The 23,701-nt window shown below is 41.9% G+C and overlaps 1 long non-coding RNA gene and 1 pseudogene across 1 annotated transcript in view; one reads left to right on the top strand and one right to left on the bottom strand.

The window, feature by feature from the left end:
* Nucleotides 1-23,701, top strand: part of LOC120585037 (uncharacterized) — a 240,904-nt gene that overhangs the window by 12,695 nt on the left and 204,508 nt on the right. The window lies entirely within an intron of this gene.
* LOC120585358 (uncharacterized) lies at nucleotides 10,786-10,904 on the bottom strand (annotated as a pseudogene).

Here is a 23,701-nt window from a genome sequence, read left to right as displayed (position 1 = left end):
AAAGAGAACGAGCTAACATTTAGTGACATTTCCTATGTGCCAGGCAGTGGTAACTTTCCATTTCATTTAAAACTCAACCTTAGAATATAGCTATTAGTCTTTCTGCTCTGCAGATGGAGAAAGTAGAGTTCAAAGAATAAAAATAACGCACAAAAGATATATCAATGATTGGCAGGCATTAGATCTGCTGCTATCTGATTCCAAACCCCATGCCTTTTATATTGTGTCTTTGAGGCCCTGAGAGGGTGAGAATTTGCTCAGTGTCATAGAGCCAGCCTAGAAGGACCTTATATCTCTCTTGCCTCTCAAAGGGAGGGGTAAGGACAGACAGGCAGGGCAAGACAAAACATGTTGGTCATGTGCTTAATTAGTATAAGAGGGAGAGGGGCAAGTTTTTGGCTGTTAGTGATTCCATCTTTTATTCATTCGGCAAATACATATTCAGTGTTTACTGCTTCAGGCACAGTGTATCGACTTATATGATGAATCCTGTAGGAAAAGCAGGCTTGAGGTTGTAGGTAGTAATTGAGCTTGAGATATAGGTTCTTCATTAAACATTTGGATATAAATACATGTCTGGAGCTCTGAGGGAAAAGTCTGTGCAAGAAATAGAGATTCGAGAATGGTCTTCAAATAGGTGGTGGTTATTCCATTAGCAATGAGTGAAATGAGGTTGTATGAGGGGGAAGGGCATTATGGATGGAACTTCAGGTAATCCTTATGTTTCAAAGGGCAAAGGAAGGGAAGAGTTTATACAGAAGATAGAAGAGGATTGTCCAAAGATGTAGACAGAGAATCAGGAGACAGGGATCAATTCAGCCAGATTTTTTTCCTACTTCCTTTTTAAAAAATCTTTTTAAATTTTAAATTCTTAATTTCTTATTGTTTTATATTAGTTTCAGGTGTACTTGTAAAATTATTTGCTGAATTCACTACCGTGTCTGTATATAGCCTTCGAAACACGGCACTTGCGTGGACTCCAATGCACTGCACAAAACAGGCCCACGTGCATTTTCCTCCGTCAGGTCCTATTTCCTTTTTAAAAATCAACCTATTGAGGAGTAATTTACATACAACCAATGCACCCATTTTGGAAGTACAGTTCCCAGAAAGGGGCCACCATGAGATGCTATCATCTCATCAGCTGGCAGGCAGTTCTGGTGCAGTTTTGACAAATGTATACGCCCATGTAACTTCCACTCCAGTCACGATATAGCACATTTCCATCATGTTAAAAGTTCCCTGGGGCCCTTTTTCAGATATTCCCCTGCCCTGCCTGCTTCAGGCAACCCCTGATCTGATTTCTATCACCATAGATTAGTTTTGCTTATTCTAGAATTTCATGTCAGTGGAGTCACACAGTATATACTCTTTTGTATTTTGCGTCATCAGTGTCATTGAATGGCTCAGTAACATATTCCTTTTATTTCTGGATAAAATTTCACAATTTGTATGAATATTATACAAATTGTTTTCTGCTCACCCGTTGATGGACATTTGGGTTATTTCTAGTTTGAACTATTATGAATGAACCTGCTATGAACATTTGTGTAGAAGTTTTTTCGTGTATATGTTTTTTGTTTTTTGGTTTTGTTTCGTTTTTTTTTGATAAATACTTAGTGTAGTGGACTTCCTTGGTCAAATTTTAAGTGTTTAAAAGAAATTGCCTAACTTATTTCCAAAGCAGCTATACCGTTTCACGTTCTCATCAATGATATATGAGATTTCCAGATGCTCTATATTCTTACCTTACTTGGTATTTTATTTTTTTTTAATTTTCAGTTATTCTACTAGGTGTATAGTAGTACCTAATTGTAGATTTAATTCGCACTTATCTGATGACTAATGATTGAATGTCTTGTCCTGTGCTTTAGGTCCATTGTCATTCTTTGGGTCTATTTCTGGTCTATTTAGTTCCATTTGTATATATGCTTATCCTTCTAGCACTATCATATTGTATGGATTATTATACTTATAATGAATCTTCAGGTCCCTCGACTTTGTTATTCTTTTTTGAAAACTATTTGGCTATTCTGGGTCCTTTAAACTTCCACGTAAATTTTAAAATGGGCTTGTCAGTTTCTGCAAAAATAAAGCCTGCTGGGATTTTTATTGGAATTATGTTAAATCTATCAATCATTTTGGGAAGAGTTGGCATCTTGACAATATTGTATCTTCTTATCCTTTTATTTAGCTATTCTTTAATTTCTCTCAGCAATGTTTTTTAGTTTTCCATGTCCGAGTTTTGCACATATTTTATTAAATTTATCCCTAAGCACTTTGTGTCTTGATGCAATTTTATGACATGCCTTGGTTTTTCGTATTTCTTGTGCTTGGGGTTCATTCTGTGGACTTATAATTTTTCTAAAGTTTGGGAAAATTTTTTGTCATTTCTTCAAAAACATTTTTTACTTCCTCTCTCTTTTTTTTCCCATTAGGATCCAATTGTATGTGTAATAGGTCATTTGAAGTTGTCTCACGGCTCACTAATACTCCGGTCATTTTTTTCCCAGTCTTTTTTCCCCCCATGTTTCATTTTGAATAGTTTCTATTATTATGTCTTGTGGATCATATGCTGTTATTTGTCTCAAACGTTTTCTTTTTTATCTTTAGAAGTTTGATTTGAGTCTTATTATATCTTGCATGTTTTCACTTTCCATGCTCTTTCTACAGCTCAAATACAGAGTTGTGTTCAGGTCTGTTTGTGTGTTCCTCATTCCGGGACTCAGGCTGATAGAGAAGTGGCTTCTTTGGGAATTTGCTTTGAGTGGCTGAGGGCTGGAGTACAACAGGGCGAGTAGAAAGGTCTTTTTTTTTGGAACCGACCACATTGTCAGTTCACATGTCATTGTCCAGTGGGAGTTCCATAGTCAAGCCAAAAGTAAGTGGGAGCAGGGACACATACTCAGCTCACAGTGAACCATGGCTGGGCTGGAAGAAGCGAAAATTTTGAGCAAATGATACAATCTACCACAAGAAGTGTCACAGGACCCAAGGAAAGAGCGAGCAGTTGTTATCAATGTAGTGTGCTTAGATGTTCAATAAAAAAAGATAAGGATAAAGGTTATTCTTTGCATTTCATTGATGAGTTTGGTTATAGAAATTTCTGTGGATAGTGGTAGTTGGAGCCAGATTAAAGTAGAAAAAGGGGTGATAGGAAAATGGAAGAGGGAAAACATTTTTTAGAAGCTTGGCTTAAGAGGAAATGAGAAAGGTATTGTCATAACTAATGGGGAACGTAGGGCCTAGAGGAGGTGTGTGTGTTTGCATGAGTGTGTGTTTAATTGGTAATACTTGAACATGTTCATAGGCTGAGTAAAAGAAGCTGGTAAAAAAGGGAAGTGGAAGATAGTAATTATGTTCATTATCAATTTATGGCCTCTTTGTTCCAAATACATCCTTTATTGCCTGCTCCGTGGTAATAGAGCCGGACTCTCTAAACATTTCTTTTGCCAAAAGGAACAATGCTAAACTTCGCCAGTAGAGGGTGCTGAAGGGACACTGAGAGAGAGCTTTTCTTCCCGGTTCCCACGTGCTGGTCAGCTCTTGCAGCAGAGTGCCAGCAGCACACAGTGGCTAGCCACAGTGTGGCAATCAGCCATACACATGGTGGCCAGCAGCGCACGGCCTCTCCCTGTGGGTAGCTTCTCCCGCACATCAGTGTGGCTTCCTAAGGGACCATCCTTACAGGTATTTTCCCAGCAAACTTTGTAGGGAAGCACCTCCTCAAGGATGTCCTTTGGCACCCCAGACGGCTTCCTGGGCAGTGTCTGGTGGGCTCAGCAAGTTCTACGGCACAGGCCTTTCACGCAGATGGCTTCCCCAGGCATCCCAAAGGGTGGCTCCTTGGTGAGTTCTGTTGGCACCACGTCTCAGTCAACCTCTCTGCCATCCAGTAGGTCGAGGCTCACCCACCCTTTCCAACATGGGTTAGATGTTAGTGTAGGGAGCAGGGTGTCTTCCAGATTTATTTCCTCATTGGGTGCTCTGTCTCAGCCTTACAGGTAGTGGCTTCTTAAATCAGGTATTTGTATATTTGAATTCATTATTTCTATTTAGAAGGTAATCTTAGAGTTAATAATTCTTTACATTAAAAATTCCCTGTTCAAGTTAGGGTGTGGTTTCTGTTTCCTGAGTGGACCCTGACCAATACACCGATAAAATAAGGGAATAGAAATTTCCGAGGCGTGGGGGACACGGAAGACAAGAATTTAGGCCCAGGTGGAAAGGCTGACTATGAGCAGAGAGAGGAATGACCTTGGCGCCTTGAGACCATAAAGAAAGCTATGTAGTGGGTAATCTGAATATATTTATGAGAGAAGGATGATGAGAAGCTGAAGGAATTCTTTGATTTTCTCAGTGAAGTAAGAGGACAGGTTGTTTGCTGAGGGCTTGGGGAGAGTGAGGCAGATTAGTAACAGCCTTTGGTGAAAGTTCCAAAAGACCAGTTCGTGTCAGAGTATACAGAACTCAGGAGTGCAGGCTTGAGAGCAGGTGGGCAGTTGTAGAACTGACTCAGGGTTGGGGTTTTCCAGGACTTGTGAGTGGAAGAAAAAGGGAGTGAAGGTATTGAAGAGGCTGACGAGAAACCTTTTAAGTTTTTGACCAGAGGTCTAGCTAGGATTTCAAAGGACCGAGGCCAGGTTTAAGGGGGAAGGAAAGGTAAACTGTGAGGCAATAGAAGTTAATGTGGTTAAAGTGCTGGAACTCAGTGGAGTCCAGGAGTGGTGAAGTGAGAGGAATAGAATAGAATTGGAAAAATTGTAGCCCAAGTGAGATGTCGAAGTTTAATTTTTGAGAGGTGGAGCCATGCTCGTAATGGTCCAATTGTGGCCTTGAAAAGGGTGGACAAAAGTAGAGTAGAAGATTATTTGAAGTGATCTGGATTAATTAGGGAGAGGTTGGGGTGCCAGATGGGTTGGCCTCCGCAGTTTGTCTCAGGACAATGATGAGGTTAATGTGTAGGGGGAAGTGGGTGAGTCCTCAGTGGGTGTGGTCTGGGGTCCATGACAACAACAAGAGATAGAGGGCCATGAACCATTCAATGTGATGAGGGCTTTAAATGAGGCCAGAAAAGTCATAGTGTGAAACTGGTGGGGGAAGCTGGGAGGCTGCCGACCCCCATGCACCTCTCCGGCTGGGAAATGGAGCTCGTGTGGAGGAAGAACTGCCCTCGTGAGAAAGGGCCGCAAGGGAACCAGTGTCAGGTTTTAGTTGCAGTGAGGAGGAGGATATAGGGGAAGTTCTTAGAGGGAGCTGTGGATGTGGAATTTGCTTTTAGTGGAATGAGGGTTACCAAGGGTGCAGGGGAAAGTATTCAGAAGGAAGACAGTGACAGGAAGGTGGAGAGGAGAAAGGCGGTGAGCGGCCAGCAAAGGGGCTTAAAAGTACAGCAAACGAGGTCTCATCCATGTATTGCAGTACAAGGCACATAGTAGGTGCTTAGTTAGTATATCTGAGTGTGCAATTGAATACATAAATGAACAAATCAAGTGTTTCCACTGCAACGGCTTACTTCGATTCTCTGGGACTTAATTTTTCCATTTGTTTGCTGGGAATGCTGCTGCTTTTATCCCCCTAGTTTTGAAATTTATAGCAGTTTCCTCGGCAAAGCCCCAATTCTTTTCATCTGGCAGAGTGGGTATCTTGTGATTCTATCCCATTTCACCCTAGGAGGGCAGGGAAAGTCAGGCTGAATCTTCTGGTTACAAACTGGGAGAAACCGAGGTTCAGAGACAGTAAAGAGATCACCCAATATGAGAGATTCAGATTTACAGTAAGACCAAGAAAGAAGTAGGGGTGCTTCTCCCCATTCCAGCCTGTTATGTGGCACCGAAAGCAGCCCCAGACAGGTGGCACGAGGACCTCAGGAGAGCAGCAGTCCAGCGCGGGCTGCGGGTGGTGAGGCTCGGCGTCAGGCAGCCTCCAGCAGGTGGGGCTGTGGAGTCGCAGAAGGCTGGCATCCAGAGTGCGGCGGGAAGGCTGAGACGCCATGCTGCTGCCACCCTCTGATCCGGATGGAGAGGCAGGCATTTCAGAGGGATGAGACTGTCCTTGAGGTGGAACAGCCAAGCTTGGAAGACCCGCTGCCCCCTCAGTCCCCATCCGTCGCTCCAGAGCCCTGTTGCCTCGTAGGAGGGGCAAGAAGAAGAGGAGATGGATTCTCCTGCCTCTTTTTCGTCTTTGCCCTCAAGCTCTGAGTCCTGAGGTCTGGATGGTGGCGAATGTGGCCTAATGGAGCATGCAGAGGGTTTGTGGGTTCTGAGTGCCAGCACACCCACATTCTACCTGTGCACACAGGCCACTGCCAGACCTCTGTGAGTGAGTGATGATGGTGCCTGCTTGACCTCCTTCAATTTTCTGTCCTGAAATATATGTGAAAGCCTTGGTAAAGACTCTAAAAATGTAAGGATTTATTATTAATGATTAATGGGTAGTTAAGAGCAAAAATATGTTCCTTGATCTATTCTGGAGGAGGGAAGAGAAACCCTGGGGAAGGTATGGGCCAAGGTTTTCCCATTTGCAGAAGAGTTGGCCCTTTTGACTATATGTTTTCAGCTCTGTGAGGTCATAGAGTGGAAAGGTATGAATGTCAGTTTGTCATAGAACATTGTAGGGAGGTCGCAAGCATTCAGAAAACAGAGACAATAAAAACAATAGTAATAAACTACCATCTACTCAGTACCTACTATGTTTCAGGCACATTGCATGTCTTTTTTAATTTGGGGAGAAGCCTCCACTTGGGGAGGACCCAGCCCTGGGAGGGAAATAGAAGCAGAAAGCAGGTAGAGTCCTGGGGGTTTTATTCACCTCATCTGTCGATAAGTATTTACTGAGTACTATGTGTCGGGCGCTGGGCAAGGTGTTGGGGATGGAGAAATACATAAAACAGATGGCGTCTCTTCTTCACAGAGTTTTAGGTAGGTGGTCAGAGGAGACCTCTCTGACGAGGTGACCTTTGAGCTGAGACCTCAGTGGAGTGAGAGAGTGAACCACGAGTTGCTGCGGAACAGCGTCGCAGGCAGAGGAAACCGAGTGCAGGGACTCCCAGCAGAGGTCTCTTGGGTGTGTCTGAGGAACTGCAAGAAGCCAGCGCTTAACGAGAAGGCCGGAGCGAACAGGGTGGAGAGGAGCTCCGGCTGGAGCATGCAAGGCCTGGTAGGCCATTGTGACTATTTTGGGTTTCGTTCCAAGTAAGATGAGATGCCATTGTACAGGGGAGTGACATGATTCAATTTAGATCTTAACAGGGTCACTCTGGGTGCTGGGTTGAGAATAAAGTCTAGAGGGTCAAGAGTGCTATTTATATCCCAAGGCAACTCTGCATCTCTCTTGAACCATGCTGTCTGATTCTAGCTCTCATCTCGCTACCATGATAGCCAAAAGGGGAACACAGACCAAGCTTTACCTTTCCATCATCCTCTCTGCGTCTCCTGCACCGTGATTCTCAATCGCTGTAAAATTGATTGCGGTGGTGGATGTCATAGTGGTAGGGATGTCGGCCACATGAGTGGTGTCTGCATACCAGATAGGCCAAGCCCATTATACCAGAAATAAAGCAATTTTGACTTTAGGAGCAAAGTGGCAGAGCCGTAACTCATTGTTCACTGACTCATGCACACATTCTTTTAACTCTCGTTGAGTACATACCGTGGGCCGAGCACCGCTTGAGCCACTGGAGAACTGAAAATTTTAATAAAGTCCCTAATATATAAACTCTGCCCTAAAGGAAACTCTCAAACTAATTACTAACATTTATCAAGCACTTTTGATGGGTTGATTTAAGTGCTTTTTATATATTGCTGTATTTAATCATTTAAATTAACTCTGTTAGGCGGGTATTATTTTACTTGCCATTTTAAAGATGAGGAAATTGAGGTACATGGAGGTTAAGTAATCTGTTCAAGGTCACCCGGCTATAAAGTCAACTGAGATTTGTACCCAGACAATCTAGCTCTAGAGTCTAGACTACTGTACTTCTTAGACTAGAGAGGCGATAGCTACACGTAATTATAATGCAGCAGGACACATACTCATTAGAGCTACAGGGAGATTTGGCGTTACTGAGGGCCAAGGCCCAAAGCCTTCTCAAATCCGCAGTCCTTTTAATGCCTCTGTATATATAACTTCTTCCCATAAAATTCTGTGAAGTACAACTAAGATTTTTAAGTGATGCGTCCAGATTCTCAATAAAAGATTACAGTAATTTATAAAGCTATTTTCTGGCTAAGAACCGTCCCTTTTTTGGACTGCTTCACTCACTCATCATTTCCATCATAAGCTGCTAGCTTCTTTTTGGACAGTCTATTCTCCATAAAGGGAAAAAACAGTTTTCATATCCAGTAGAGGCCAGTAAGGTGGGTTGGGGCTATGAAGGCCAGGGGGTGGGTAGGGGCTTGGCTCCTCTGTGGGACCTCACAGCTGGCTGGAATCAAATTGGTGCTTCAGTCAAATGATAAATCAGTGCAAGTCGTGCATCTTTAGGAGCTTTTGGGAACAGTCTAAACCACAAATCTTACACCCTAAGATGTGATGGGCTTAGAATACTGGATTCCCAGGTGCTAGGGAAGAACAGACTGAGCCACGGACTTACTGCCTGGAGAAGACAAGAAAAGCTTCAAGGGGTAGATTAGATTTGAGCTGAGCTTGAAAGATGCGACGACACTCACCAGGCAGTAAGGTGAGGGAAGGGTGTTCTAATAAAGGGAAAGTTTGTGTCCAGGAATCTGGGGAAGGGTCAGCCTTCTTGGTCTTCTGAGATCATTCCATCCCAAAACACTAAAAATCTTGGGGTGGAATTGAACTGAGACTTTTTCCACTTTGTAGGTTATTATAATAATAAGTTATATCTTTGCTCATGAGTGTTGTCTCTCTCGCTCTCTCCTTTATTGAGTTATAATGGACACAGTGAACTGCACATATTTAAATATTTTAATTTCATAAGTTTTAACCATACCTATGGAACCATGAGTCAAGACACTGAACATATCTGTCACCCCCAGAAGTTTCCTCGTGCCCCTTTGTATTCGCTCTTTCCCTCCCTCTCTTGCTGTCTCCCCTCCTTGCCTCAGGCAATCACTGATCCGCTTTCTGTCACTATAGGTTAGTTTGAATTTTCTAAAATTTCATATAAACAAAATTATACAATATGCTTTTCGTCCAGCCCCTTTCCCTAAGTGCATTTATTTTGAGATTCATCCACATTGTCGTGTGTATCAATAGTTCATTCCTTTTTATTGCTGAGTGACACTCCGTTGTCTGGCTAGACCACCATTTGTTTCTCCATCCCACTGATAATGGGCATGTGGATTGTTTCCCGCTTTTTGCTGTTACAGATAAAGTTGCCGTGAACATTCTCTTACGATTTTTTTTATGGACTTGTGTTGTCTTTTCTTTTGGGTGAATATCTTGGAATACGGTAGAAATATGTTTAACTTAAAAAAAAAAAAACTTGCCCAACTGTTTTCCAAAATGATTGAACCATGGAAGTTTCAGTTCTTCCACATTCTTGCCAGCACTTGGATGGCCGTCATTTTAATTTCAGCCATTCCAATAGATATTCAGTGGGATCTTATTATGGGTTTAAATGTGCATTTCCCCAATGACGAATTATGCTGAGGATCTTTTCATGCACTTACTTTCCATTTGTCTGTTTTCTTTGTTGAAGCGTCTGTTCAAGTCTTCAACTCGTTTTAAAAATTGGTCGTTTGCTTTCTTATTGTTGAGTTTTAGAGTTTGTTACATATTCCAGACACAGTCCTTTATCAGATAGATGTTCTACAAAGAGTTTCTCTGAATATATGGCTTGTTATTTTATTCTCTTAGCAGTATCTATCATAGAGCAAACCTTTTCATTTTGATGAAGTCAAATTTATCAGTTTTTTCCTTTATAGATTGTGCTTTTGATACCATATCTAAGAGGTATTTGCCTAACCTAAGTTCATAAAAATTTCCTTCTCTGTTTTCTTTTAGAAGTTTCATAGTTTTAGTTGTTTTAATTAAGACATAATTCACATGCCATAAAACTTACTCTTAAAACTGCACATTTCAGTGGTTTTTAGTATGTTCACAAAGTTATACAACCATCACTACTGTCTAATTCCAGAACATTTTCATCACTCTAAAAAGAAACCCTATACTCATTAAGCAGTCACTTCCCATTTCTCCCTCCTCCTAGCCCCTGGTAAGCTCTAATCTACTTTCTATGTCTATGGATTTGCCTATTCTGGACATATACTATAAATGACATCATGTAATATGTGGCCTTCTGTGTATGATTATTTAACATGTTTTCAAGGTTCATCCATTTTGTAGCATATCTCAATACTTCAGTTTTTTTTATTGCCAAATACTGTTCCATTGTATGGCTATACTACATTTGGTTTATCCATTCATCAGTTGATGGGCATTTGGGTTCTTTCCATTTTTTGGCTATTATGAAGAATACTACTATGAACATTTGAGTATGAATTTCTGTATGGACATATGTTTTCAATTCTCTTGGATATACATATACTTAGGAGTAAAATTGCTGGGTCATGTGGTACTTGGATGTTTAACTTTCTGAGGAATTGCTGAACTGTTTTCAAAAGTGGCTGCACTGTTTTACACTTACCAGCAATGCCTGAGAGTTTTGATTTCTTCAGATTCTCTCTAACACTTGCTGTTGTCCCTTTTTAAAGTAAATTATACCCATCCTAGTGGATGAGAAATAGATGTCATTCTGGTTTTGATTTGTATTATCTTAATGACAAATTATGTTGAACATCTTTTCTTTTTTTTCAATGCCTATAGCACCTGGTATTCATAGATGGTCTCTCATCCAAGTACTAACCAGGCCCGACCCTGCTTAGCTTCTGAGATCAGACAGGATCGGGCACATTCAGGGTGGCAAGGCCATAGACCCAAACATCTTTTCATGTATATATTGCCTATTTGTATATTTTCTTTGGAGAAATGTTATTTAAATTCTTTGCCCATTTTCAGATGAGTTATTTGTCTTTTCATTGTTGCGTTGTAAGAGTCCTTTATATATTCTTGACACTAGTCTCTTATCAGATATATGATTTGCAAATATCTCCCATTTTGTGGGTTGTCTTTTACATTTTTTTGATAGTGTCTTTTGAAGCACAAAAGTTTTTATTTTTTAAAAAGAATTTTTAGAGAAATTTTAGGTTCATATCAAAATTGAGAGGAGGATAGAGTTCTTATATACTTTCTGCCCCACACATGCTTTATGCCCCCACTATCCTGCATTATGCTCTCATTATCAACATCCCCCTCATAGTGGTACTTTTGTTATAATTGAGGAACCTACACTGTTGTATCATAATTATCCAAAGTCTATAGTTTACATTAAGGTTTGCTGTTGATGTTATACATTCTATAGGTTTGGACAAATGTATAATGACATGTATCCATCATAGTAGTATCATACAGAGTATTTTCACTAAAAATCCACTGTGCTCCCTTTCCATCCCTAGCCCCTGGTACCTACTGATTTTTTATTGTTTCCATAGTTTTTCCTTCATTGTCATGTCATGTTGTTGGAATCATATAGCATATAGCCTTTTCCAATTTGATTTCTTTCACTTAGTAATATGCATTTAAGGTTTCTTCATATCTTTTTGGCTTGATAGCTCATTTCTTTTTAGTACTAAATACTAGTCCATTGTCTGGATATACTATAGTTTATTTATCCATTCATCTACTGAAAGACATCTTGGTTGCTTCCAAGTTTTGGTGATTATGAATAAAGCTACTATAAACATCTGTGTGCAGGTTTTTGTGTGAACATAAGTTTTCAATTCTCTGAGTTAATACCAAGGAGCACAATTACTGGATCGTATGGTATAAGTAGATTTAGTTTTGCAAGAAACTGTCAAACTGTCTTCCAAAGTAGCTGTACCAATTTGCATTCTCACCAGCAATGAGTGAGAGTTCCTGTTGCCTCACAAGCTTGTTAGCATTTGGTGTTGTCAGTGTCTTGGATTTTGGCCATTCTAATAGGTGTGTAGTAGTATCTGGTTGTTTTAATTTGCATTTCTCTGATACGTATGATGTGGAACATCTTTATATATGCTTATTTGCCATCTGTATATCTTCTTTGTGGGGTATCTGTTCAGGTTTTAGGCCTGTTTTATAATTGAGTTGTTTGTTTTCTTATTGTTGAGTTTTAAGAGTTCTTTGTACTTTTGGATAACAGCCCTTTGTAAGATACATCTTTTGCAAATATTTTCTCTAGCCTTTGACTTGTCTTCTCATTCTCTTGACATTGCCTTTCATAGAGCAGACCTTTAAAATTTGAATGAAATCTTGCTTATAAATTATTTTTTTTCATGGATTATGCCTTTTGTGTTGTATCTAAAAAATCATAGTCACATCCAGGGTCATCTAGGCTTTCCTATGTCTAGGAATTTTATAGTTTTAAATTTTACATTTAGGTCTATGATCCATTTTTGAGTTAATTTTTGTGAAGAGTATAAGGTCTATGTCTAGATTATTATCTTTGCATGTGAATATCTAGTTGTTCCAGCATCATTTGTTGGAAAGATTGTATTCACTCCATTGTATTGCCTGTGCTCCTTTATGAAAGATCAGTTAACTATATTTATGTGGGTCTATTTCTGGGTTTTCTGTTGTATTCCATTGATTTATCTATTTTCCCTCCCAACACTACACTGCCCTGATTAGTGTTGCATTATAGAAGTCCTGAAGTCTCTGAGTTTGTTTTTCTCCTTCAGTATTGTGTTGGCTATTCTGGGTCTTTTGCCACTCCATCTAACCTTTGTGATCAGTTTGTCAATACCCAATAAATTATTTGCCAGAATTTTGATTTGGATTATATTGAATTTATATGTCAAGTAGATAAGAACTGACATCTTGACAATATCGAGTCCTTCTACTCATGAATATGACTATCTCTCCATTTATTTAGTTCTTCATTGATTTCTTTCATTAGAGTTTTATAGTTTTCCTCACATAGATCTTGTATATCTTTTGTTAGATTTATACCGAAGTACTTCATTTGGGAGGATGTTAATGTAAATAGCATTGTATTTTTAATTTCAAATTCTAACTCGCTCACTGCTCATAGGAAAACAGCTGACTTTTGTATATTAATCTTGTTTTCTGCAACCTTGCTATAATCGCTTATGAGTGCCAGGACTTTTTGTTTTTGTCAATTCTTTCAGATTTTATACATAGATGATCATGTTACCTGTGAACAAAGACAGTTTTATTTCTTCTCTCCCAATCCGTATGCCTTTTATTTCCTTGTCTTATTGCATTAACTAGTACTTCCACTACAATGTTGAAAAGCAATGGTCAGAGGGGACATGTTTGCTTTGTTCCTGATCTTAATGGGGAAAGTTCAAGTTTATTACCATTAGGTATGATATTAGCTATACATTTTTATAGATATTCTTTATGAAATTGAGAAAATTCCCTTCTATTCCTAGTTTACTGAGAGTTCTCATCATGAATCAGTGTTGGATTTTGTCAAATGCTTTTTCTGCATCTATTGATAGGATCATGTGAGTTTTTCATTTTTAGCCTGTTGATGTGTTGGGTTACATTAATTGATTTTCATATGTTGAACCAAATTTGTATACCTGGATAAATCCCACTTGGTCATGGTATATAATTCTTTTTATACATTGTTGGATTTTATATGCTAATATTTTGTTGAGGAGTTTTCATCTATATTTATAAGAGATTTTGGTCTATTGTTTTTTGTAATGTCTTTGTCTAGTTTCGGTATTAGGATAATGCTGGTCTCATAGAATGAATTAGGAAGTATTCTCTCTGCTTTAAAGTTTTTAATTTTGATGAGGTACAATTTACATATATTTTTCTTTTTTTGCTCATGCTTGTTTGCTTTTTAAGTTAAACATGGGAATCAAAATATTTCCATTGAGCATGGCATATAATATAACGCTATATTGCAGTTCCAGGTTATGGTAATGTAAGGGTTGAAATTGACATGAGGGAAAGGGAGAAAGTGAAGGAAACTATTTACTTGGACTTACACTTCAAAGTGTGGTTGAATGTTAGCCACTTCTTTTGAGCACTGAGCACCTAATAGTCAAGGACAACTAACTGTTTGGGATTACCTCTAATCCTGAAACCTTTAGTAGCTCTCCTCCCGAAGGGGTGAAGCCACAGCTACCAATAGGAGGCCACTGCCTGAGTTGGAGCAACGTTATCTCAAGGGTGAGTGAGATTGAGGATAAAGTGTCAGAATGAGCAACAGCTTCGGAGTCAGACTGTTGGGATGGATTCCAGGTGGATTCTCTGGGACCAGATGTTGAGTTGGAGTTATGAGTACAGAGGGGGAATAACCCCGTGAAAGGAAAAGGGAGGAAGCGAGATCGCCCAGGAAGAGGTCTCAGCCTGTGACGTAGACTGACAAAGCCCCTGCCAGTCCGGTGGGGTGCTCTGGGGCAAAATTGCTTGTTAGCGGAGTTCCATGTTGGTAGAAAAGGGCTAGGCCCATTACCACTATCTCCCTCAGCTATCGGCTGGGGGCCGCCCCTGAGAAAAGCCTGATTATAGCTCAAAGCCGATGAGTCCCTGAAGGAGGTAACTGCTGGGGGCAGCTAGAACCAGCACTCTTAGCAGCAGGGCAGGAAGTCTTTTATTGAAGGGTCAGTACGAACAGCGCATCTCCATGTATGCCACACCGACAGACTGAGGTTCAAATCGCAGCAGCACGTGGCCTTAGGCAACACCCTCCTTGGCTTTCTCATCTGTAAAATGGAGAGGAGGCCTTTCTTACCAGGTTGTGGGAGGATTAAATAAGAGGAGGATGAACAGGCATTTAGTAATGTCCTTTCTTCCCTTTCCCCTAGATGGAAATGAGCCAAGGGAACATCCTGTTCAAAGAGCCAGTTCCCACACTGCTCTTCAGAAACTTTGTTTCTTCTCACTGTCCACTAGGTGATTGAGCCCCTCCGGCAGTTTCTTCACCCTGTGGACATGCTGCCTCTGCGTCCCAGGGTCTGGGGTGTCCCCTGACTTGTTCGTCTTCTGCCTTTCTCAGCCAGACTCAAAGATCTCCATGGCCATTGACTCTTTCAGGCGGGGACCATTGGCCAATGTTAGGATGACGTGGGGGTAATGTTTCCTGGAATAGACCAGAAGTTAGCAAATTTCAGCTGCCTGCAAGTGCATTGCAGTGTTGATTCCTGTAAGAAGAAACCATCATGGTCCCCTTTCTAAGTGCCTCTTTAAAAGCCCGAGGACAGAGTTCCCCTCCTTCACTTAGGATTTGTCTCTGCCCTGGGAGGTGGGATAGCGGCTGAATGGGAAAAGAGGAGGCTGGTTCTGTGAGAGTTGTTATCCTTCATCTGGGGTGCGCTGACCAGGGGGTACAGGTCTCCAAGGTCTGGTTACTTCTTATGTGCGTGTACATGGGCCCAATTTACTGGGGAGTCTCAATTCGTTGGAGCATAAACACGAAACAGTTTTATTTCTTCCAGTAACCGCCCCAGCTGTATCATGCCAGATCTCGCCTTCCTGCCGGGGAGCAGCTCCCTTAATGACATCTTGGTCGGCTTCCATATTTCCCAGCTTCTTTCAGTTACTAGCACAGTCTCTTTCCAGTAATTAGGACTCAATCTTTTACATCTTTAAAACTTTCATTGCAAATTTGATTCAAAGCTCTTCTCCCTTCCTTCCAGTACAAGCCAGGGCTGGGCCATGGCCGCTGGGGCAGTGGAGGGGGCGTGGCTACTGGCTTGGCAGCATCTGATCCCCCTCCTCTTCGAGACCTTAGCATTTCTGTTGGAGGCTGCAGGAAGGGATGGGCAGTAGGAGGCCTTGTTAAAAGACTTACGAGAACAGAGGAGGTGTCTCACGTCCTTTACCCCCCCACCCCCCGTCCTGGTTCTGATACATGCTAGCGATTTTGCCCCAGCCTCCTTCATCCCCAAGGACCACCCTTTCCCTCCCCCTCCCCCCACCTCTCGGCTGCTCCTCCTGTTCGTGTCCGTAGAGGTACTAGCTCCCAGCAACTCCATTCTCTGGCTTAGGTATCCGACTCTCAGTTCAGCAGCAGCCTGGATGAAGCGTTGGTTCCTGCGCTTTGGCTGACTTCCGTGGATACCCATGTGGAGCCACAGAGACTGCTGGGATGACTGTGGCCTTCAAGGGCCACGCATACCTGGGATGGAATTGCTGCCCCCGTCTTCTTTCCAAACTCATGCTGAACCAGGTCCTTTCATGTCCTGCCAGGTGATCTACTGCAGGAGGCCTCCGCTTTTACGACCTCCTGGCCTGAACGTGGTATAAACAGGCAGTCTGAATCCCAAGGTCATACTTCTACCAACAATTTGTTCTGCCTGCTTGGTAATATACTGTGGTCCCTCTGCCCCCTCACCTGTCCCCTTCTGTCATCCCTTAAGCCTGAAGTAAGTACTTGTAGATCAGTGTGAATTATTTACAATAATAATTTTTGTTTGGACTAACAGATTCTGCCCAGTTGGGGCTTGTGTAAGAGTTGAGCACATGGTGAGATTGTGGTCAGCTGGGGAACTGGCTTGTCGACCTTCGGGATAGAGTCTCAATGGGCCAGACCATGTGACCATGTCGAGGCCATGAGCATAGAACCTTCGGACAGACGGCTGAAGCTCCCTCATGAAATCCCTTCTCTAACATGTTTAGATCGATTTTTTTCCAGGGAAGCCCAGAGCCCTAACCACATTTCCAGGATAGTCCACCTAGGCAATTCTTTTCATCTGAAAAATGAGAATCTCTATCGTTTGTGTAGTACATTTCCTTCCATGGTCTCCTAGATATTTGTAATCCACTTTAAGTCAAAACCCACTATGATCATTCTCAGTTTATGTGTGAGTAAACAGGCACGGGAGTCAGAGACTTGCTTGCGGTTACGCAGCCTGTATGCACTGGAACTGGGACCTGGAACCAGATTTCCTGCCCCTGCTCTGCTCTACTACAGGTTCATCCTCAGTGCCCTTCACCTGAGACCCTCAGGCGCCTGTCCCTTTGCCATGGGCTCTGCTCGCCAGCAGGTATTGCTTTTCTTTGCTTTCAGTCGTGTCCATGGCCCTTGGTCCTGTTGCTTCCTTTTGCCCCCTCTCACTGACCTCTCCCACATCCTCTCTGCCTCTCCCAAGGCCTGACAGTGCCTCTTGCTTGGGGTAGGGGGACAGGGCCTGAAAGCCTTCTGACTGTGACTTCCAAGCCCCTGGAGGGGGCTGTTCACTGCCTTTATTGGCCCTAGTCACAGTGGATGTTATTTATTTGCAGATAAATGTATTTTCAAATAAAACAGGAAGCAAACAAATAGCTGCAGAGACAGAGCTGTAAAAAACCCTGCCGGCTCACTCGCTTGAAGAAAAGCCTGCACAACTAATTAACCTGGCCAGGCCTCCGTGGTGTTTGGCAACAAGCTTGGAATTAACACTGCCCTTCCCAGCTGCTGGAGCCGGCCTCTAAATCTTCATGGGGCGGCAGCAAGAGAGAGACACACAGAGAGTTATAGAGACGGTGAGAGGCAAAGATGGAAGGAGACAGACAGAACAAGATAAATACAGTTATCCGTCTGTCTCCATACTCATCTTAGCTAGACTCTGGATCCCAGAAAGACAGACAGATTGCATTTCTTCTTAAAGTGAGAGGTAAGAGGAGAAAATAGAGCCTTTGTCTAGCTCAGAGTACATTTTATTTCTGTATCACTAAAGTCAGAGAATCAGAAGCTTCTGGACTGAATGGGGCTTGTAAGAGGTCATCTAATTCAGTGGTTTTGAAATTATTTTTAGCAGCGAAACGAAATGAAATGAAATCACGTGGAGTAGCACAATGTATAAAGCAGATAAAAGTGAAGTGCTCCCGTTGGAGCTTATTGCGCCTCGTGGCCTCTCGCTTCTCCTCTCTGCGGGGTGGACTGTGTCCTCAGGATCCTCAGGGCTCAGGAGAGAGAACACAGTGGGAAAGCTGAGGCTGCCTGGCCTCTGTGTGGCAGGGCTTTGAGAGGGTCCCTGCTTCCTCCCTGGTTCAGGCCTGGCCTTGTTTGGGAGTCACCAGAAAGGGGAGTGTGTGTGGTAGAGAAGGTCCACTAGCTGGTGCAGGAGGTGGGCTACCTGAGGGGACATCTGTTCTCTCACCCCTGAACCTGCTGGGTTCTTGAACTCTGATGTTTACCCTCCCCTGGGGGCCTTTCTTGGAAGGGACTGGGGAACTGGCTTGTCGACCTTCAGGATGGAGTCTCAGTGGGAGAACTTTGTGAGTCCTCACCTGACCTTGACTTTGCTTCAAGGAGGCTTTGTATAGCTTCATATTAAGTTTAGGATGGGGACCAAGAGTATGAGAAGGAGACCTCCCTTCTCTGGAAGATTGGATGGTGATCAGAAGGGGCCTTCCCCAGAGACCATCCAGATATGCCCTGTAGGGATGACTGCTGATCTGCAGGGAAATCGCATGTTGTATTTTTTTTTTTTTCTCACAGAGGAAGGGGAGGCAGTGGCCTGAGGTTGGAAACCAGCCACCTGAGTGGCACTGTAGGGATTTGTCTGGTTTCCTCTAGGGAGGTTGCCACTTGCTTCTGGAGGCCCTGTTTTCAGCTTTAAGAGCAGAGCCCTGATGCTGGATGGAGGGGCCTCTTCTGGAGTCAGTGGTGGACTGGGGGAAGGATGGAGAGAGTGAGACTAGGCACCGTTTGGAGCCTTCCCATCTCCTATGAACCCTGAGTGCCCTTGGCTCAGGCCTAGACAACAAAGGGGCACAGTCAGGAGGAGAAATCAAGAAGTAATGCTTTTTTTTTGAAGGAGAAATTATAAATTGCAATTTAATCACATAATCACTTTGACACTCTCAAGCAAGCTAATTTCTTCCCTTGCCTCATTTCATCCACTCGGTGAGATGAATCTTAATGAATAATGTCCTATGAATATTTAATTTTTGATCAATTTGAATTTTCTCTGGCATACCTGCTAGAGACATAAATCAACTCCTCTTGTACTCAGCAGAGTGAATTTGGACAGCGGCCTGGGTGGATCTCTGTCCATAGCCACAGAAGTGGCCTGCCTGAAGATGTTAGGGTTCTTGTTTGCCACCATCTCAATATTGCTACTTGGACATTTCTGGATGTGTTCACTAAGCTGGGTTCTCTAATTCTGCCCTACCAGCAGATGCCTGAAGCCAGTGGTTGTCTAGGTAGATAAAAGGCATCTAAAAATGACTTTCCACAGGTGCCCCTCTTGCTCTGTCCTTTTTCTTCAATGACATAAAGAAGCCTCTTCCTGACACTGACTTTATCCTTCCTGGCCCTGGGATAAGTATTATTCAAAACAAAAGTATCTGGAGAGACAACACTAGGAGCAGCTGCTTGAGAAGCCTTCTTTCATGAGATAAGACTTGGTATTTGTACCGTGCTTTACAGTTTGCAAAGTAACCGCACATACATCTTTTTATGTTTTACGACATCCTTGTGTTTGATCTCTCTTTCCTGACTGTGAGGTGAGGAGACGAAGCTAGAGAGAGCTCCCTCTTACCCTAGGTCAATAGGGTAAGTATAAGAACTCACATTTTGAAAGGACTGCTAAGTTCAAAACCAGGAAAATAGGTTTCAACTGAGCTGTATACAATGAGGAAAGATTGAGTATTTGGGACCAAGAGCTGGAAGAAGAAAGAGGAATATCCTTAGTAAGCAATGATGAGTCAATGAAGATGATGGCATTTTTTGAGAAAATATTTTTTAATTGCTTAAAGGAGATAGATAACATGTTTAAAATGTATTTTGAATGCATAGAATGCATATCCTGTAAATTTTGTTTTCCTGGAGTTCTTCACCCAGGAAAGCCACACATTTTACTGCTCCAGGAAGGGCAGGAACCATCTAGAACAAAGAAGTCATTGTTTAGCTTTAAATCTCAAAGGTAACTTCTCATTTTTGAGTTCATTAGGACAAAACAGCCTTCAGTATAAGGTTTTATAAAGAAGAAAATCTGAATTGATTACCTTCCCAATAATATGATCACAGATTTTCCTTATAAACCATAGGGTAGAGAAAATTCAGACTGTGGTGTGATGGAAGTCACTTGGGAAGCTCACCCCTTCTCACCTAAGCGGGTTTGGAGGAAGAAGGACAATAGAGTCAGAATCTAGTTTCCTTGTTTTCCACTCCTGTGGGCCAAATCACTGGACACCGTGGACACATGTAGATGTATGAAGGAACCCAAGCACATGGGTTTAATGTCTCCAACATGATATTCCCCTCCATGTGGCAGAGTAGTCAAAGTGCAGTAGTCAAAGTGTAGATGAGACTGTGGCAGTTCTTGTGTTCCCGTGGCCTGGGCATGCTGTGTGGCAGAGCGTAAGAGTTTCTTACTAGCCTTGGGTAACGTGTTGAGAGAGACTGCAGTGGAGCAGAGGACTGGGGTTGGAAGAAAGAGTTTACAGAGCAGTGGGCTTTGCAACTAGAGAGAAAGGGCCAGAACTGTGGTCTTTAGTTGTGGGGTTAGTGTATCATCCTGATAAGTTGGTGGGAATCAGTTGTGGACAAGTCTAGGAACCAGACTAGGTGAATGGCAGAGATCAGCTTTGATCAGAGGTTAGTTCTCCCCCATTATTACAAGGTCAAGTAAACTCTGCCATCTTTGTAGCTACCATTCAGGAAGAGTCAGGGTGGTGGTGGAGCTTGGAGGGTGAAATCTGGAAGTCCGAACATCTACTCTGCAGAAACATCCAAAGAGATGTTTATGTCAAAATCAGTAATTTTCAGAATTAACTCCTTGTCTTAACCAAAGTTTCACGAACACAGAACTTGGCACAAAGCTTATATACTAAAGCTTTACTGAACAGTGCAGTCGTAGGGTAGCAAGAATAAGGGGAAAAAAGGGAAGTGAGGTGAGAAAGAGAGGGCATCGCTGAGCCACAGCTTCACAAGAACACCCATTTGGTTGTCCAGACACATGAGACTTCTTCTAGATGCACCATAAGAAACCACCACACCGCAAATAGTCTGTGGATGGTTTGATATTTTACTGTATTTAACGCTCTCCTGTCTTTCAATGGTCATCATTTGCCTCGACTGCACTATAAGCTTGTGTTACCTGGTCCCTGTGGGAAGGGTCTGAGGAAGTAGGAGATCCCATACCTATGCCATGGCTCTTTGTGGTATTCTAAAAATATGAAATATTCTCTCTGAGAGGTAGAGCCTGAGTCCCCTCCATTTGAGTGTGGGCTTCTTTTAGCGACTTGCTTCTCACAATCATAGCAGAGTGATAATGACAGTGTGTGGTCTCAGTGATTCGGTCCTAAGAGGCGTTATACCTCCCTCCTTGCTCCTGAATTACTTGCCTGAGGAGAAGCCGGCTTTTATGTTGTGAGGACACTTGAGCAGACCTACATGGTGAGAACTTAAAGCCTCCTGCCTTCAGCCATGAGAGTGAGCCATTTTAGAGGGGACCTCCAGTTTCCAACTTGACTGTGGTACATTCAAGCCTTCGGTGACTTCAGTTCCTGTCAACATCTAAACTGCCATCTCCCAGACTCATGAGCCACAGAAATTGTGAGATAATTAATATATGCTACTTTAAGCCCAGGTTTTGAAGCAATTCATTACAAAGAAATAAGTAAAAATATACCCCTTATTTGAGTTTGGAGGTTGTAGGGGAGCCAGAACATTCAGGAGTCCTGTGGAGTCAGACCTGGATGCCACAGCTACTGTGGCTCTTGCCGTGGCAGGCACAGTAACGTATCTGCTGACGCCCTCACTTTGGAGAAGGCTGAGATAGCGGTGTTAGGAGACGAGGCACTGGTAGCAGCAGCCGAGACTACCCACTGAGCATGTGGTGAAGGGGAAGACGCGAGCAGATCTGGGGAGACGCGTACAGTACATCTGGTCCGCTAGGCTCCTACTCCCTAATCTCATACTTCCCAGTAGGACGGAATCTCCAGAAGCACAATTAAGCTTGTTACCGAGAGATAAAGAAGCCGCAAATGTTTTTCATGTCTGCATAATGGTGTGAGTAGAATGGAGACAACTGTTTTTGTTAAAATAATAAATTCCCATTGCAAGTAAATTAAAACAACAGGGATAAAGTATAAAAGGCAAAGCAAGCATCACCCAAAAACCCATGATCCAGAGAGAACACTGTTATATAACTTAATTTTTATATTCATTCATTATGTTGACATTTTCCTTGCCAATAAATATAACTACACATATTTTTTTCATCAAATATAGTGGACTAGATGTCCCATGAAACTCCTCTAGGAACAGTGTGCCCCTAAATGGTGGAATATATATATGTTCTCTCCCTTGTTAAAAAATGCGTGAGTGCCTGGTTGAGTTGGCAAAAAAATAAAGGAAATTTCTTAAGAGACAAGAAAACAACAAGAAAACATAAACTAAAGAAAAAAAAAAAAAGAGCTATAGAGCTAGTCTTTGTCTTGGAGCCTAGTTGGGTTTAATAGGTAATATGGGCCATATACATGGCAGATGAGAGATATAGCCCAGGGTCCAAACAAGCTGAATTCTCACAAAGCTAAAATCCCTGAAGGATGAAACTCCCATTAGGGGCACTAGAAAAAACACACTCTACAGAAAGAGAAAGTTGGTGAAGCTACTTGTTCGTCATCCTTTACTTTTGATGGAATAGTAGAAAAACATAAAAATGTTTTCTGAGAGAATTCCTAATCTTAAACCTGAATTTACCCAAAATTTCCTTCTGAAAATTTGAAGTATCCTGGATTGGTGAGATCCCCCAGGGCCTGAAAACAAAAACAAAAACAAAAACCAATCTTCCCTGAAAGATAAAGTTCTAAGGGACATAGATTTTATAGTCAAAATTCAACAAACAAGTAAGGCAATAAATTATCCTAAATGGGACTCAGTTTAAACAATAGATTCCTCAAAGACTGAAATGACTTGTACTCATTCAATATGGAATATAAAACAAATGTATTTAATTTATTTTTGAAATAAGAATATTAGAAGTCTAGTTATGGAACAAAAGACTATTAGAATAACATAGACAAATGTGAAAGAGAAACAAATGCAACTTTTAGAAAATAAAGAAATATAATCATTGAAATTAATGACTCAATGGATGTGATAAGTTAGACACAGATGAAGAGAGAATTGGTGACCTGGAAGTTTGTCTGAAGAATGACCTAGAATACAGTAGAAAGACAAAGGTATGACAGAGTTAGGAGATGTAAAGGACAGAGTGAAGAGGTGCAGCATGCATATGAATGGAATGTCAAGGGATGACAGAGAGAATTGGAAAGAAATTTTAAAAAAGATAACGAGTGAAGAATTTCCAGTTCCGACGAAAGATAACCAGTACTCAGCTTTAACAAACTCAATGAATCCAAACCAGGATAAAGAAAAGAAACCCACATTTTGTAGAAAAACAGAACACTAAAAACAAAGAGAGGATCCTTAAAGTAGAGTGAAAAGATAGATTACCTACAAAGCACTGAGAAGTCCCCTTACAGCTTATTTCTCAGTAGCAACAATGGAGACTGGAAGACTATAGAATGATAGCTTTGACGTGCTAAGCGAAAAGATGTTAGAATTCTACCCCCACTAAAATGATCTCTTAACCATAAAGGCAAAATAACGACAATTTTAAAATGTTTTAGAAACAAAACTGAAACAATTGACTACCAAGAGACACTAAAGGAACTTATACAGGTATTTACCAGGAAAAAGAGAATGGTCCCAGGAGGA

Source organism: Pteropus medius, unplaced genomic scaffold, assembly GCF_902729225.1.
Source record: "Pteropus medius unplaced genomic scaffold, Ma_sr-lr_union100, whole genome shotgun sequence".
Taxonomy (NCBI): Eukaryota; Metazoa; Chordata; class Mammalia; order Chiroptera; family Pteropodidae; genus Pteropus; species Pteropus medius.
Note: the sequence above shows the minus strand (reverse complement) of the source record. Positions and strands in the feature narration are given on the sequence as shown.